The 14312-nt window shown below is 44.2% G+C and overlaps 1 protein-coding gene across 1 annotated transcript in view; it reads left to right on the forward strand.

The window, feature by feature from the left end:
* The window catches only part of LOC309561446 (sodium- and chloride-dependent creatine transporter 1-like), a 109946-nt gene that overhangs the window by 1399 nt on the left and 94235 nt on the right, over positions 1-14312 (forward strand). The gene's annotated exons all lie outside the window — the stretch shown is intronic.

Consider the following 14312-nt stretch of genomic DNA (forward strand, 5'->3'; position numbering starts at 1 on the left):
AGAGCTGAGCAACTGCTTAAAAATGCTTTGTGCATCTCTTTCTCTCTCTCGCTCTTCTCTCTCTCTCTCTCCCTTTCCTCTCTCTTCTCTCTTCCCTCTCTCTTTTCTCTCCTCTCTCTCTCCCCCCCCCCCTTCTTTCTCTCTCTCTCTCTCTTCTCTCTCTCCCCCTTTCCTCTCTCTTCTCTTTCTCTTCCCTCTCTCCTCTCCCTCCTCTCTCTCTCTCTCTCCCCCTTAGCTCTCTCTTCCCTCTCTCCTTTCTCCCCCTCTCTCTCTCTTTCTCCCTCTTCTCTCTCTCTCTTCTCTCTCTCTTTACATCTCAAAATTCAAAAATTCAAAAATTCAATCTCTCTCCTGTCTCCCTTCTCTCTCTCTTCTATTTCTCTCCCTCTCTCTATCTCTCCTCTCTCGTCTCTTTCATCTCTCGCTCTCCTTTTTCTCTCTTCTCTCCCTCTATCTCTCCTCTCTCTCCCTCTATCTCTTCTCTCTCTCTCCTCTTTCTCTCCTCTCTCTCTTTCTCTCGCTCTTATTTCTCTCCTCTCTCTCTCCTCTCTCTCCACCTCTTTTCTCTCTCTCTTTTTCTCCCTCTTCTCTCGCCCTCCCTCCTCTCACTCTCTCCTCTCTCTCTCTCTCCCTCTTCTCTCTCTCTCTCTCTCTCTCCCTCTTCTCTCTCTCTCCCTCTTCTTTCTCTTTCTCCCTCTTTCTCCCTCTTTCTCCCTCTTCTCTCTCTCTCCCTCTTCTCTCTCTCTCTCTCTCTTTCTCCCTCTTCTCTCTCTCTCTCCCTCTTCTATCTCTTTCTCTCTCTCTCTCTTTCTCCCTCTTCTCTCTCTCTCTCTTTCTCCCTCTTCTCTCTCTCTCTCTCTCTCTCTCTCTCTCCCCCTCTTCTCTCTCTCTCTCTCTCCCTCTTCTCTCTCTCTCTCTCTCGTTCTCCCTCTTCTCTCCCTCTTCTCTCTCTCTCTCTCTCCCTCTCTCTCCCTTTTCTCTCTCTCTCTCTCTCTCCCTCTCTCTCTCGTTCTCCCTCTTCTATCTCTCTCTCCCCCCTCTCTCCTTCTTCTCTCTTTCGTTCTCCCTCTTCTCTCTCTCATTCTCCCTCTTCTCTCTCTCTCTCTCTCTCCCTCTCCCTCTTCTCTCTCCCTCTCTCTCTCCCTCTCCCTCTTCTCTCTCTCTCTCCCTCTTCTCTCCCCCTCTCTCTCTGTCTCTCTCTCGCTCATTCTCCCTCTTCTCTCTCTCTCTTTCCTCTCTCTCTTGTTATAGATATTAATGTATAAAGGAAATGCAACAATTTATCAATAAGGCAACCTCTGATGCCGATTGGCAGTACTGAACACCTGCTTGATGATGCTTTGTGCACATATGTATCAAGATAGATAGAAGTATTAAGGCATAAAGGAAATGCAACAATGTATCAATCAGGTGACCTCTGGTGCACACTAGTGGTTTAGGTACTGAGGAACTGCTTGATGATGCTTTGTGTACATAATCATATGTATCTCTCTCTCTTTATATATATAAAGACATCTAAATAAAGACATTTTGAATGTTTCTGTGGGATTGTATATAATGGGGCGATATGTATTGGCAGCACTTAGGCTGCATTCACACTTGAGCGTAGCGTTTTTTACCGCGATTTTACCGCGATTTTTACCGCGATTTTACCGCGATTTTACCGCGATTTTTTCAGGCGTTTTTCATTGACATCTATCAAAAACGCTGGTAATCAGCCCAAAAAGAAGCTCATGTACTTTTTTCAGCTACAGGCGTTTTGCAAAACGCTCAGATGTGAACAGGGGCCATTTAAATGAATGGGGTTTTACTTGTTGGGCGTTTTGGAAGCGTTTCTTTTGAGCGTTTTTGGAGCTGAAAACGCCCAGGTGTGAATGGAGCCTAAATGGTCTCAAAGTTTCAGTGCGATATTGTTCATTGCTGAGCACCCCCACTGCACCGCCCTTATCAGCCTCCCTAATGACCGATTGATTATTCTCCTGCAATGTTTAATGGCATTGAACTCTTCCATACTCAGGTTGGGTCTAAGGGGGTTGCCAGGATCTGTTTTCAAAACACGGAGTTCTCTTTCAATTATTTCTTGGAAAGCTTCAATGGCTAAACCTCTGGCATGGACAGGGAAAATATTTATCCCTGTTCTCCACATTACTTCTCCTTACACCATGCATTCCATCTAAAGGATTGGGAATAAAGGGGGATCCAATTCAATCTAGCGGATAAATCCCGAAAAGAAGTGAAACTTTTGCTATCAGAGCTGTATGAAGACACCCCTCATCATCTAGCTCACATTCTAGTGCAGTTTTTATCCCCCTCCCATCATCCTCTCTGTCATTAATGAAATGGCTTTATAATAATATATTTCTAATGAATTTATTGATTCCGAGCAGCCCAAACCAACTATTTGCATATGATTTTTTTTTTTACTGTGCGTTCTTCTTTATAACATCTCGGGTATGATAAAGTTTGAAACACAAAATCAAAAGTTATAATACAATAAATGACTATAAATAAGTTAAGGTATATATATATATATATATATATATATATATATACATATATATATATACACGTATACATATATTTTATATATATATGTATATATATGTGTGTGTGTGTGTGTGTGTGTGTACATATATACTGTACTGTATATAGATATACGTGTATATTTATCTCTCTCTCTTTATATATATATATACATATATACACACATACACACACACACACATATATATATATATATATATATATATATATAGTACAGTAAAACTGCAGGAAAGGGCACTGGGGGGGGGGGGGTAAACTAATGTCAATTTATTTTATTTTGTAATGAAATCCGTGTGTTTGTGTTTTTTACTTTTCAAATTTGCCTCCGGTTCCACCCCCCTGCAAACGTCACGTCGCAGGAGACGGAAGCCGGGGCTCACAAGCATCGGGCGGAAGATCCGGCTGCCGTATGGTGCAGGGAATGGGACACATCGCTGGATCCCGGTGACAAGGTAAGTAACCCTCTACCAGGATCCAGCGATGCTCCCTGGCGGTACCCCGAGTGAGGCTCGGGGTTACTGCTAATGGCAGTGAAATCCCACCCCGAGCCACACTCTGGAATACCGCCAGGGAGGTTAAAAATGTTTTGTGTACATATACATATATATATGAAATGCAACACTGTGTCAACCAGGTGACCTCTGGTGCATATTAGTGGTTTAGGTACTGGGGAACTGGTTGATGATGCTTTGTGTACATATGTATCTCTCTCTCTCTCTCTCTCTCTCTTTATATATATATATATTTAGAGACAGACTTATAGATATTAATGCAGAAAAGAAATGCAGCAATGTATCAATAAGGCAATCCTGTTGGCTATTGGCAGTTTAGGTACTGAACAACTGCTTGATGATGCTTTGTGCACATATCAAGATATATAGATAGATAGATAGATAGATAGATAGATAGATAGATAGATAGATAGATAGATAGATAGATAGATAGATAGATAGATAGATAGATAGATAGATAGATAGATAGATAGACTTCACTGGTTGCATGCTTGTTTCAAATCATTGACTTGCTCAGCATCAACTAGATAGATAGATAGATGAAATGCAACGCAACAATGTATCAATAAGGCAACCTCTGGTGTGCATTGGCAGTTAAGTCAATGAACACCTGCTTTATAATGCTTTGTGCACATATGTGTATATATATATATATACACACACACACATATATGCATAAAGGAAATGCAACAATGTATCAATAAGGCCACTCCTGGTGCCCATTGGCAGTTTAGGTACTGAGAATCTGCTTGATGCACAGATAGATAGATAGATAGATAGATAGATAGATAGATAGATAGATAGATAGATAGATAGATAGATAGATAGATAGATAGATAGATAGATAGATAGATAGATAGATAGATAGATAGATAGATAGATAGATAGATAGATAGATAGATAGATAGATATTAATGCATAGAAGGAAATGCAACGTCTGGTGCACACTGGCAGTTTAGGTGCTCAGCACCTGTTACGGACTGCCAATAGCCAGGCTGGGATCAGCATGATCTATATATAAATGTAATAATGTACACAGAGCGTATTCTCTTCACTCTTCTATATATAGCGCTGGTCCTTCCCGCGGTGTGCTATGGGGGGGTCTGAACTGGTCACATGACCGATGTCCCCCTGCACTCATACAACACACAGTGGGGCTGGCAGGAGGCAGTTCATTTATGACTCATAAAGTCATAAATTATGAGCACAGTCATATGTATGAATGCAGCCTAAAGGCCCGTACACCCGTGCAGATTGTCGGCCGAAAAGATTCGGCCGACGACCGATCGGCCGATTTTCGGCTTGTTAGTATGATGCTTCCGACAGCCGACAGCGCACTTTCGGCCGAACAGAATCTGTCGTGCAAGCATTAAAATTTTTGTATGCCGACACCAGAACGGCCGATTGTTCGCCAGTCAGTACAGAATTCGGCCGACAGACAGCAGATTTGCAAGACTGGGCATGCTCAGAAAAGAAAAAACACAGGGAAAGTTAACCATCACATGACATCACTTCTGCAGTCGGCAGACAAAATTCGTGTGCAGTCTTTTGCACTTTTCAGCAGACACGACAGCCCGGGGACAAAAGACAGCCGATCGGTCGGCCGACGATCGGTACGTGTGTACGGGGCTTAAGGCTCCGTTCACATGTAGGCGTTTTGGGGAGTTTTTCAGCTCTAAGGACCAGCTCAAAAAACACTCAACAAGACAAATCCTATTCAATTCAATGACCCCTGTTCACATCTGAGCGTTCCGACGCCTTGAGCAAAACGCCCGACGCTCCAAAAAGTACATGAGCTTCTTTTTGGGCAGATTACAGGCGTTTTTGCCCCATATACTTAATATAGAGCATTTTACAGGCATTTTACCTGTAAAAAACGCCTATTAAAACGCCTGTAAAATAGCAACACCTAGATGTGAACGCAGCCTAAATGAAGTTCAGCGCAAAATATCCAACAAAAAGCAAAGGTCTATAAAGCCTATGGGGTGAACCACAAAGCCCAAGCAGCGACAACAAAGAGCTTCCACGTGTTGAAAGTGATCCGGAAAACACCGGCAGTGCGTGACCGTCCCTCCCCCTCCCGGATACTTGTTCACGCACCTTGGTTAACCCCCTTAATGACCAGGCCATATTTTGCGATTCGGCACTGCGTTACTTTAACTTTGGTCCAAATGCGATGAAAATTCAGCCATACAATCTTTATACAATCTATATGGCTGAATTTGCAGCGCACAGACATCGCATGTGATTTTCAGAGCAGTGCGCTCCGAATTACATGCGATGTCTGTTATCGCATATTTGTGAACCGGCTCTAATACTGCAAAGGGTAAAAAAAATAAAAATCAACAACAGTGACAATGTGTGTGGCCAACTTGGCAAGTGATACTTTATTAAAGTGTCACTTTATTCAATCTCATCCAGATTCTACATTTGGATCGAATCCCGTGTGACTCCCACGTGAAATGAGATCGATGTAAAATCCGCCGACTCTTTCCACTTGCTGGTATTTTGCCTTCCTTGGTTCTCCCTCCCTCATCAACTTGCAAAATCTTCCAATATTTATTATGTACCTTATTTTAGACCAAGTGACACCATAACTGGTTCTCTGTGCTTCTTAATGCAATGCAGGCAGATCATTGCGAGTGGGAGGGGCCAACAGGGGGCGCTTCCTGAAAACATCACAGCCCCCTGCCTCTGTACTCCTCCCAAGAGCCCTCAGTCCTGATACAAGCAGTGGGCTGGGTCTTGGGAGGAGTTATGCAAATATCAGCATGTCTTGATGGGTGGATATCCGTCTGGAGAAGTATTTATTGTACATGTAGACCACCCACATGTGACCGTGAGCCAGGGCTGGTACAAGACACAGGTCTCTATGATCATTTCACAAGCCCCGCCCCCATACAGTTAGAAACACTCCCCTAGGCTTACATTTAACCCCTTGATCACCCACTGTGTTAACCCCCTTCCCTGCCAGTGTCATTATTACAGTAACAGTGCATATTTTTAGCGCTGATTACTGTAATGTCACTGGTCCCCCCAAAAGTGCATAAAAATGTCAGTTAGGGGTCCGATCTGTCCACCGCAATGTCGCAGTCCCGCTAAAAATCGCTGATCGCCGCCATTACCAGTAAAAAAAATAAATAAATAAAATGACATAAATCTTTCCCGTAGTTTGTAGACGCGATAACTTTTGCACAAATCAATCAAAATACCCTTATTACGATTTTTTTTTTTACCAAAAATATGTAGCAGAATACAAATTGGTCTACAAGGATGAAAAAAATAGATTTTTAAATGCTCTGGGAACCGAGTAATCGCAGCATTTGATCGCTCAGTTTTCAGTGTTAGAGCCGGCAGGGGACAGATGCAGCATCCAGCTAGTTAAGTATGCTTGAAAAAAAATAAAAATACCCCATACTTCTCTTTTAAAATATTTACAAGCAGTAAACTGATGAAAAAGCCCTTACTGACCTTTGTAGCTGCAGCCACTGCGGAGCATCTGCTCTTCAAAGGATTCAGGAAATAGCAGCAATCAAAGCAATAGCGCCGGCTAATATGGCGATTGTCAGCTTCCCCACTCTGAGATATGGGATATGCATACTTACAGGAGATTGTGCCAAGCTGGACCAATGTAAGTACAGAAATAAGATCATTGCTGGAATTCAGCTTTAATTACTCCACAGTGCCTGCACCTGCAGAGTTCAGGAAAATGCACCAGTGCTCATAGCGGTGGACTATTAATCCCTTGTCTACCAAAGTACATTTATAAATGTCCTGGCATTCAAGGGAATAAAACAAGCTGATGACTTGGTATTGATCTTTACAGCCTCCTCTCGGCTTTCAAGTTAAAGAGATCCAGACAGCTCTACAGCTTTTATCTGCAAACTCAGGTGGATCGTCAGCTCCTATCTCAAGGCCTAGTAGTACAACATTGGTGTACAAGACGGAGCCTTGTGCTATGGCTGCCCGGACAGGCCATGCCGCCTTCACATCCCTTAGCCTGCATCTAAGGCGCTATCCGTCACCGCTGACAATTGAAAGTGATTAAATGTTAAGCTGAAACCTTTGAAAGGCAGCCAGCGCTAATGTTATTCATTGATTTCCATTAAAGGAGCTCAGGGTATTGGCAGGACCCCAATAGGTGCCATCTCTGGAGAGTAACACTTGGAAAGAGGACTGGGGGGGGGGGGGGAGGGGGGGGAGGTTGGCATCCCAGCTGGTGTGTGATTTCTAGAAGCAGTGCAAAATTTAACCCTTTCCCGATCACAAACTGAAAAACACACAAGATGCCTATTGTATCAACATAAGCAAAAAGACAATGTTCCAAGGATCCAAAATCCAGGGTAACCAATCAGCAGTTGAATTATTAATATAAGGCTTTGTCTTGGTTAAAATAATTGAATACATAAATACCTAAATTAAAAAAATATATTATATATATATATATATATATATATATATATATATATATATATATATATATATATATATATATATATATATATATATATATATTTATTTATTTCAGGTTCTTATATAGAGCTGTCAATTTATGCAGCGCTTTACATATACATTACACATTCACATCAGTCCCTGCCCTCAAGGAGCTTACAACCTAAGGTCCCTAACTCACATTCATACATAGATAGTAGGGCCAATTTTTATACAGGATCCAATTAACCTACCAGCATGTCTTTGGATATATATATACAGTATATATATATATATATATATATATATATATATATATATATATATGTGTATATAAATATATATTGTAATGGAACCGCCGACCCACACTGCACTTGTGGTCTTCCGTCAGTATACGTCTTCCTTGCAGTCATGAACATATATACCAGATTTTCCCAGCCGCCCTCATACAAAGCTAGCCAACAACGTACCTGATTACATTATCATATGCAGATGAAATTGTATACAGAAACGTATTAACCTGAACTAATTATCTTGCCATCTGGACAGAACAATGTGGGCTCATTAACATTTAACAATGGGACAGGCAGAATTAACCCAATCCACATCCCACCTCAAAACAGACAATAGGACAATACTGCCAATGACAGTCTGTCTGTCTCCTACATTGAAGTCCATGGAATACACATCTACGTATTGCTATGATTATTTAGAAGTCAGACTTCATGGCAACAGGCTATAGGTCTCCCAGTGTAAAGTGGGATTAAATCTTCATATTTCTTGAGAGATATTGCTGACAAATATTTCTGTCCCACTTGAAGCCATCCAAACTATTAAGTATCTGTCTTTCACTTCCAGTGACGGTGAGTACCTTTCTTTATATATATATATATATATATATATATATATATATATGGCTTTTTTTTTACAAGGGGAACGCAGTTCAGGCACCTCCAGCATTAAATGTATGTTATGGCAAGGGGTGTGCTGGAGGGTCAATTGATGATGGCCGCTGTGGAGTCTTATGTAGTTGGTGGCAATCTATTTTTGTGTGGGGTCTATTGTTGTTGGGGAGGTCTATTGTTGCTAGTGGAGGATCTATTGTTGCTGGGAGGGGTTTTTATATTCCTGAGGGGTCAGTTGCTGGGAGGGATCTACTTTGAGAGAGGGCTCTAAGGTTACTGGCTGCTGAAAGTTCTGTCGATGCTGGCTGCTGGGAGATCTGTTGTTGCTGATGGGGGGTCTATTGTTGCAGGGGGGGTATTTTGTTGTGGGGGGCATTGTTGTGTTGGGGATTTATTTTTGCTGGCTGCAGGAGATCTATTTTGCTGCTTTTCTTTTTATAACTAACAATCTACTTATCAATGTGGCATCACCTGGAAAGCCTTCTAGAATGGCGGATAAATTAGCAAAACAAAATGATTGATTCTGACGATCCCTGTAGTACTACAGAGACAAGGACAGTCAAGCAGCGCAGTTTAGACCCCCCTTCTCTCCCTGTCTTTCTCTCTGTTCTCCTGTAACTATCAAGATCACAGATAAGTGTGAAGCTGGGAATGTTAATTGCCATAGATAAAATGTTACAGGGCACATCTGTATGAGGAGGATATGTATTGCTTGCCAAACTAGTTAGGAAAATATGTCTCCGTGACTTAACTGCTGTTATATATGTGATGTGCACACGGGGGGGAGGGGGGAACCAGTGGCCAACCAGGAAGAGCCTCTGATATTGCTATATGCCTGTGTTTTCTGTGAATCTTGTAAGTCACATGTGTCAAACACAAGGCCCGTGGGCCAAATCAGGCCCTCCAGGCCTTTTCATGTGGTCCTCACACCCATTGGAAGGGGTGGAAGAGAGATGTGAACAGCCTGTGAAAGAGAGCTGATTCATGCACACTGTGAATAACACAACCCTAAACCCTGCACTCAGTATGTAGCACACTCCTCAATACTTCACTCTGTACGCAGCGCACTCCTGAACTCTGTACGTAGTGCACCTCTAAACTCTGCACTCTGTATGTAGCACACTCCTCAATACTTCACTCTGTACGCAGCGCACTCCTGAACTCTGTACGTAATGCACCTCTAAACTCTGCACTCTGTATGTAGCGCACCCCACAGGCCACCGGCCAAACCAGGCCCTCCAAGCCTTTTCATGTGGCCCTCGCACCCAGGGGAAGGGGCGGAAGAGAGATGTGAACAGCCGGTGAAAGATCAGACTGTGCTGATTCCTGTACACTGTGCATAGAACACCCCTAAACCCTGCACTCAGTATGTAGCACACTCCTCAATACTGCACGCTGTACACAGCGCACTCCTGAACTCTGTACGTAGTGCACCTCTAAACTCTGCACTCTTTATGTAGCGAACCTCTAAACTTTACACTCTGTTTGTATTGCACCCCATGGGCCACGTGCCAATCCAGGCCCTCCAGGACTTTTCATGTGGCCCTCGCACCCAGGGGAAGGGGCGGAAGGGAGATGTGAACAGCCTGTGAAAGATCAGTTTGTGCTGATTCCATAGCACGCCCCTAAACCCTGCACTCAGTATGTAGCACACTCCTCAATACTGCACTCTGTACACAGCGCACTCCTGAACTCTGTATGTAGTGCACCTCTAAACTCTGCACTCTGTATGTAGCGCACCTCTAAACTCTGCGCTCTGTATGTAGTGCACCCCATGGGCAACGTGCCAATCCAGGCCCTCCAGGACTTTTCATGTGGCCCTCGCACTCAGGGGAAGGGGCGGAAGGGAGATGTGAACAGCCTGTGAAAGATCAGCCTGTGCTAAATTCCTGCACACTGTGCATAGCACACCCCTAAACCCTGCACTCAGTATGTAGCACACTCCTCAATACTGCACTCTGTACACAGCGCACTCCTGAACTCTGTACGTAGTGCACCTCTAAACTCTGCACTCTGTATGTAGCGCACCTCTAAACTCTGCGCTCTGTATGTAGTGCACCCCATGGGCCACAAGCCAAACCAGGACCTCCAGGCCTTTTCATGTGGCCCTCTCACCCAGGGAAAGGGGCGGAAGAGAGATGGGAACAGCCTGTGAAAGATCAGCCTGTGCTGATTCCATAGCACACCCCTAAACCCTGCACTCAGTATGTAATACACTCCTCAATACTGCACTCTGTACACAGCGCACTCCTGTACTCTGTACGTAGTGCACCTCTAAACTCTGCACTCTGTATGTAGCGCACCCCTGGACTCTGCACTCTGTACATAGTGCATCCCTGAGCTCCGCACATACCTCTCTCCTGGTATTTTATCTCACTGTTAGTGCAATTTGGCCACACTCATAGTTTGATGCAGTTTAGTGGGGGGTGGCGGGGGGGGCCTGGTTCCTACACCTATTCTCAGAGACAAAAATGACTTAATAAATGTATACAAGTGACCCTTAGAGGACCACCATAATGCTTTTGCAGCCCTCAATGAAATTGAGTTTGACCACCCCTGTTGTAAGTAATTTTTATTCTGCGCAATACGTGTTTTTTTTTTTTTACTGTACTTCACTATGGGTACCATTAATTTCATTGAGCCCAAAGGTCACTAAAGTCACCCCGGGACCAACAATTGGTGGGACCTGATTTAATTGTTTAGCGGGCTGGATTCCATCTCACCAGACACAAGCTTGGTTGACCCCCCAGACTGAAAAGCTGTGGGTCCATTCTTTCTGGTGAGTGGGGATATAAGAGGGGAGTGTGGCAGTGGCACACTCCACGGCATGTTTTACATGAAGCATTTCTGCACCTTGTATTTTGGAGTTTGGAGCACTTGGGCACTTTATATGATATTTTGAAAGACTTTTTTTTTTTTTTTTATTTATGGCACATTTGTTGTTATGTGATGCATCATTTTTTTGTGTAAACCCTGTAATATTGTGATTACAATAAAATATACACTCTGAAAATGAGCAGCTAATTACAGATAAAACATTCAGGCTCGGTTCACACTATGGCGACACGACTCCTGAAGAAATGAAAAGGTCATAAATAAAAATAAATAAATAAATAAAGGTAAAAAAAAAAAGAAACAAATAAATAACAAAAAAGGCAAAAAAGAAAAGAAAACTGAACTCCCCTAAATGTATCTCCCATAAAAACACTCTAAATTAGTAATTCTCAACCTTATTATCCCCCAGAGGAACCGCTAAAGTCATTTACAGGTCTCCAGGAAGCCTTTCTAAACCCGATTCATCAGGCATCAATGGGAAATGCTCCTCATATTGGTGACTAGTAGTAGGTGTGTGTTGTAGGAGTGCTGGACCTGCTGGGCTAGCACTTTATCTGTAATACCTCTGAGGAAGGGCGAGTTTTCAGCCCTGGAAACACACCGGTTACCCACTTTTGTATTGTGTTTAATGAACCTTCTTCTGGGTATATTCAATGGCTGTGGCCTTCTCTATCGTATACCCTATTGGTGGTCAGTAGTAAGACTTTTAAGAATGTCACCCATTCAGACAGATAGAAAGCAACTGGTGTCCCCCTATTGGCTTTGCTACGTGGTGTTGGCCCTATGCAGGCACCATCAAAGGGAGGTCCTATTTCGGGACCATCAAAGGGAGGTCCTATGCAGGCACCATCAAAGGGAGGTCCTATGCAGGCACCATCAAAGGGAGGACTTATGCAGGCACCATCAAAGGGAGGTCCTATGCAGGCACCATCACAGGGAGGTCCTGTGCAGGCACCATCAATGGGAAGTCCTATGCAGGCACCATCAAAGGGAGGTCCTATGCAGGCACCATCAAAGGGAGGTCCTCTGCAGGCACCATCAAAGGGAGGTCCATTGCAGGCACCATCAAAGGGAGGTCCTATGCAGGCACCATCAAAGGGAGGTCCTATGCAGGCACCATCACATGAAGGTCCTATGCAGGCACTATCAAAGGGAGGTCCTATGCAAGCACCATCAAAGGGAGGTCCAATGCAGGCACCATCACAGGGAGGTCCTATGCAGGCACCATCAAAGGGAGATCCTATGCAGGCACCATCAAAGGGGGGTCCTATGCAGGCACCATCACAGGGAGGTCCTTTGCAGGCACCATCACAGGGAGGTCCCATGCAGGCACCATCAAAGGGAGGTCCTATGCAGGCACCATCAAAGGGAGGTCCTATGCAGGCACCATCACAGGGAGGTCCCATGCAGGCACCATCAAAGGGGGGTCCAATGAAGTATGAAGTGGATGGGGCTGACAGGAGCCAGATGTGGGACCTGCTGGATGATAACAACCAGGAGGGTGAGCTGTTTGGTGCCCTTAACCCTCACCCTTTATGGGAAAGTCAACACCGATAATCGCAAGACTTCCTCCAACACCGAAACACCAGAATAGTTTTATCTTTGCTTAGGTAAATACAACTTCTTTGTTCAGCAAGCTGCCATGGTTTGGTACCCGGGATGGCTGTCACACACTGGCACGTCGCAGTCATAGGGAGGGTACAATGACGGTATTGAGTAACCCCCCCTGAAGATTCAAATATTGGGTCTCCCCCTCGCTGCACATAGACATCCTGTTACCTCATTACATGGGGTTATTGATAATGCGGGAGAAATACCAGTGCACACCCATTTCCAAAGCAAAACCCGCTTATGTCACTTTTGTTCTATCCTGGGTTCAGTTTCCAGCAGAGATTCTGTCTGCATGGAGTTTGTACACTCACCGGCCACTTTTTTAGGTACACCTTGCTAGTAGCGGGTTGGACCCCCCTTTTGCCTTCATTCTTCGTGGCATAGATTCAACAAGGTGTTGGAAACATTCCTCAGAGATTTTCCTCCATAGTGACATGATAGCTTCACACAGTTGCTGCAGATTTGTCAGCTGCACATCCATGATGCCAATCTCCCATGGTATTCTGCATACCTTGGATGTAACGAGTGGTTATTTGAGTTACTGTTGCCTTTCTATCATCTGGAACCAGTCTACCCATTCTCCTTTGACCTCTGACATCAACAAGGCATTTTCCTCCACACAAATGCCGCTCACTGGATATTTTCTCTTTTTCCCACCATTCTCTGTAAACCCGAGAGATGGCTTTGCGTGAAAATCCCAGTAGATCAGCAGGTCACACACAACCCCACACCATAATCCCTCCTCCACCAAATGATTTGGACCAGTGCACAAAGCAATGTCCATAAAGACATGGATGAGCGAGTTTGGGGTGGAGGAACTTGACTGGCCTGCACAGAGTCCTGACCTCAACCCTATAGAACACCTTTTGGGATGAATTAGAGCAATCAGGTTGAGGTCAGGACTCTGTGCAGGCCAGTCAAGTTCCTCCACCCCAAACTCGCTCATCCATGTCTTTATGGACCTTCCTTTGTGCACTGGTCTAAATCAGTGGTCCTCAACTCCAGTCCTCACTAACAGGCCTGATTTTAAGTATTACCTTGGGGAGATGCAGACTAGAGTACTGCAATCACTGAGCAGCAAATTATATCACCTGGGATGTATTTCAGTTATCTTGCAAACCTGGCCTATTAGTGGGCCCTGAGGACCAGGGTTGAGGAGCACTGATCTAAATAATGTGGTGGAGGAGGGATTATGGTGTGGGGTTGTTTTTCCATGGGTTGGGCTTGGCCCCTTAGTTCCAGTGAAGGGAACTCTTAAGGCCTCAGCATACCAAGACATTTTGGACAATTTCATGCTCCCAACTCCGTGGGAACAGTTTGGGGACAGTCCCTTCCTGTTCCAACATGGCTGCGCACCAGTGCACAAAGCAAGGTCCATAAAGACATGGATAAGCCAGTTTGGGGTGGAGGAACTTGACTGGCCTGCACAGAGTCCTGACCTCAACTTGACAGAACACCTTTGGGATGAATTTGA

Source organism: Pelophylax lessonae (genome assembly GCF_965119305.1).
Source record: "Pelophylax lessonae genome assembly, chromosome: 8".
Lineage (NCBI taxonomy): Eukaryota > Metazoa > Chordata > Amphibia > Anura > Ranidae > Pelophylax > Pelophylax lessonae.